Source organism: Mytilus edulis, unplaced genomic scaffold (genome assembly GCF_963676685.1).
Source record: "Mytilus edulis unplaced genomic scaffold, xbMytEdul2.2 SCAFFOLD_1784, whole genome shotgun sequence".
Taxonomy (NCBI): Eukaryota; Metazoa; Mollusca; class Bivalvia; order Mytilida; family Mytilidae; genus Mytilus; species Mytilus edulis.
Window position 1 is genome coordinate 1 of NW_027267000.1, and position 4,173 is coordinate 4,173.

Here is a 4,173-nt window from a genome sequence, read left to right on the forward strand (position 1 = left end):
GACTTCAGCTGACAATTTGAAACTTTTAAACTGAGTGCGTAATACTATGGGTTTCTTTATTTTACATTGACTAGACGTATAGGGGGAGGGTTGAGATCTCACAAAACTTGTTTAACTCCGCCGCTTTTTTTTGCGCCTGTCCTCAGTCAGGAGCCTCTGGCCTTTGTTAGTCTCGTATGTTTTATTTTTAGTTCATTTATATGTTTTAGTGTTTAGTGTGACGTCTATGTTCACTGAACTAGTACACAATTGTATTTAGAGGCCAGCTAAGGACCACTTACGTCTGCGGGATTTTCTCGCTGCGTTGAAAACTAATGGGTTGCCTTAGGCTATTGTCTGCTCGGGTTGTTGTCTCTTTGAAATATTCCTCATTTCCATTCTCAATTTTATAATGCTATATTAGCACTTCCAGAGCACGTTGTCAAATGTGGTTAGAACAAGGATTATCAAATAAATGTGGATCTCGATAATGCAAAGTGTTAAGGGGTTGAATTTTATACACAATAAAAAAAAAAAAACAGAGCAAAAGCTTGATATTGCAAAGTTAAGGAAAAAACGAAAATATTTTTGAATGTTTACATATTTTCTACGTGCTATAAGACGAAATAAACTGGACTATTTAATGTTTAAGAGCCAAATTTAGTATATTATGATGACTAAATAGTGACCTTTAAATTTTATATTTACATGTAGTAGTCAGTGAAGCTGTCAATTATTTAAGTAATTAATCTTTCATTTTAAAAGGAATCTGTGGTCTCAATTTTTTTGTCAACGTTCCAATATTTGATTAGAATAGCAAATTTTGGATGTTTTTACAATGCTGCTTATAAAAGAAATTGTCTTGAAGCCATTTTATTTTATTTTTTTATTTGTTTTCCTTTTTCTGCAAAACTCGGAAAATTCTGAGCACTAGGTGTGAACTCATGTTCACTATAAACAAGATATTTGTATTCTCTATTTTTGAGGTTGTAGTAAGAAATTTTTTAATAACACGTTATCTGATAAACGGAACAACTTATTTCTTGTTACATCTTGTTCATGCCAGGTACGTGATTTATCTACCGATTTAATTGCACGGTATTCAGATGTATCGGCAGATTTAAATTTGAAGTGACAGCCAACATAACCTAGTACTCCCACCCGCATTCGAAACAGAAATATAAGTGCAAAATACATCATTAAATGATGTCCAAGTCTCTTAAATATTACACTTGTACAAATTCAAAACAATTTCCAGTATTAGATTTACGAATGTGCTCTTGGGTATGGTTTTGAAGCGTTCAACGCTTTTGTTAATAGCACCTATCTCTAAAATATCAGAATTAATAGAGAGGTGAAAGATACCAGAGGGACAGTCAAACTCATAGATTGGAAATAAACTTACAACGCCATGGCTAGAAAGGAAAAAGACCAACAGACAAATAATAGTACACAAGACACAACATCGAGACTAAAGACTAAGTAACACGAACCCCACCCTCAGAATTAAACGGCCTATAAAGTGTATGTAGAAAAATAAGGACAAGTGATGTGATTGTTAAGCAGAAAACAGATACCAAACATGATCGTTAGTCACTATATATGAAAACAAAGATGTGTTACGATTGCCAATGAGACAACTGTCCACAAGAGACCAAAATGACACAGGTAACCGTACGGCCTTCCACAATGGGCAAAGCCCATACCGCATAGTCAGCTATAAAAGGCTCCGAAAGGACAATGAAAAACAGTTCAAACGAGTAAACTAACGGCCTTATTAAAGCACAAAATAGGTAACACATAAAAAAATGACAACCACTGCATTACAGGCTTCTGACTTGTGACAGGCTCATACACACAGACTGTTGCGGGGTTAAACATGTAAGCGGGATCCCGACCTCAACATGAAAAAAATATGAAATAACTGGGAGAAAAAAATCAACAGTTTGACATGTGACACACAGAACACAAACATGACATACATCAACCAACGACAACTATTGAATTAAGGGTTTCTGACTATTTGTACATGCTTAAAATAATTATAATATCACATAATCGTTGGTTTTTATTTCTGTCAAACGCAAGACAACTGCTGTGTCAAAATTGTGCCATCAACTATTACGCATGTTATACATGTCTGTATGAAGACAACAATGTTGTCATTCATTCCCTCATCAAATGTTACAAATTAGACTTGACATATGTTTTGTTGTAGTAAATGTTATACAAAGTTATCAAACTAACCACACTGTAAAAATAGTGCTTAGAATTTAAACGTGTTGCAAGACTTATGTGCTTAGTAAAGTGTTTAATTTCTAAGCATTAAAAACTAAACATGTTTTGGCTCTCAGCACTTCGCGCTAAACATGTCACTTTGCAATAAACATGTTGTTGTGCTAAACATGTTTAGCTTCATCGTCAAATATATGAAGCTAAACGGTTTAAATTCTACGCACTTTCAATATTTAGACACTTTCCTAAAGACGTTTAGAATTACAACACATTAAGGACGAAGACGGCATGTATACCACGTGCTAATTTTTGAGCGGGAAAAAGAAACAAAGAATTAACCCGAAATCAAAGGCAACGCTGTTTACTTTTGACCATAACTGACCGTAACTTAACTGTTTCAGAAAGGTAAGGAGTTATAACTATACTGATTTTTATTTTGTACTGCCAATTTTTAATGATTATTGACAGTTATAAGTATTATTTACAAGTACACTACCGTATAGTCAATGCAGGAAAAGAAAAAGAGGGAACCATCACACGAAATAAGTGCTTGTAAGAGCTTTTAGTGTTCAAACTATCTTGTGTAAAGATAAGAGTTGTTTAATGTTCTATCATGCAAGCTAGCACTTATTATTTTATATATATATCAGGTGCGGATCCAGCCATGTTAAAAAAGGGGATCCAAACCCAGGACAAAAGGGGGGATCCATCTCAATTGGAAATACTCGGCCTTTCTGATTACACGAATAAATTATTGTACTGCATAGCGAGAACGGCCTAGTAGTTACGATTGGGTTCCAACTATATGTCCCCATTCAAATGCATTGATCGTCCAAAAAAAAAACGGGGGGGGGGGGGGGGGGGGGTCCAACCCCCGGAACCCTCCTCCTGGATCCGCCACTGAATATGTTCTTGGACAATTTTCATTTGGTACTCCTCGGCAGATTATAATGGAACATGAAGGGAAGCGGAATCTGCCGAGTGCATCATTCGCAAAACCAGTGTCATATCGAGTTCATTGTTTTAGTAAGCACTTCCTAAATGGCTTATGCACAATCAACATTTGCTCAAAATAAATAAAAATACGCTTGTTTTTCTTCAATAGTTATTAGCGGTTGTGCTTTTTTATATATTTTTATTGATATGTATTGTTTTATTCTAGATGAGAGAAGTGCAGAGGAAATCATTTGTCTTGACATGCTAAAAGAGGAGATAATGCACAGTATCAACTATATTGCTAGGTAGGAATCCGAAGTGTATTTGATTTTAAAAATGTGAATATATATTTGATCAAATGAATGATATTTAGCTTGAAAAGAAGTTTTATATTAAAAATATCAATTGACTCATCAGTACATTTATATGCTTTTATATACCACGGCTCTAATGTTATCTTGATCTTTAATCATGCCATTACTTTTTGGTGTTGTTCGTATACTTATATTTTTAGATTAATTCTACTTATACTAGTTGCTTATCAATATTTTTCTATCTTTCAGGCCAGTGAACAGCAGTTGGGTTCTAAGAAAGGAGAAGCTCTTATTGACTTGTAAAATGAAAACAGGACATTTTCAAATTGTTTTGATTGGTCAATATTATGTATATGTACGTTGATATCAATTTATGATTTTATGAGTTTCTATTTGATGTGTTCAATGATTAACTGGAAATAAACAATTACATAAATTCCTTTGTTTTATATGTTGTAATTTTGTTTTTAATCCTAGAATGAGTATAATAATAATTTCATTTCAAAAGTTCTAGACTGTTTAATGAATATTTGAAATGAAGAAAAAATGCAATAAATGAATTAAAGAAAATACTCATTCAGATTGAAAAAGGTATTAGTCACAATCAATTAGATTTGGAAATTCATGTTTCTTAGTTTGATGCGTTTGGCTCCTTTTGTGATGGTATGAAAACATGTTTTATTGAGAGCTATCATACGTTTTACAGTCT

At 33.6% G+C, this 4,173-nt stretch overlaps 1 long non-coding RNA gene across 1 annotated transcript; it reads left to right on the top strand.

Moving 5' to 3' along the window:
- The first annotated feature begins 2,550 nt into the window (after positions 1–2,550).
- LOC139504743 (uncharacterized) lies at positions 2,551–3,829 on the top strand. Its single transcript, XR_011659351.1, has 3 exons — positions 2,551–2,619; positions 3,377–3,455; positions 3,714–3,829. It is a non-coding gene; the product is annotated as an uncharacterized lncRNA (long non-coding RNA).
- The last annotated feature ends 344 nt before the right edge of the window (positions 3,830–4,173 follow it).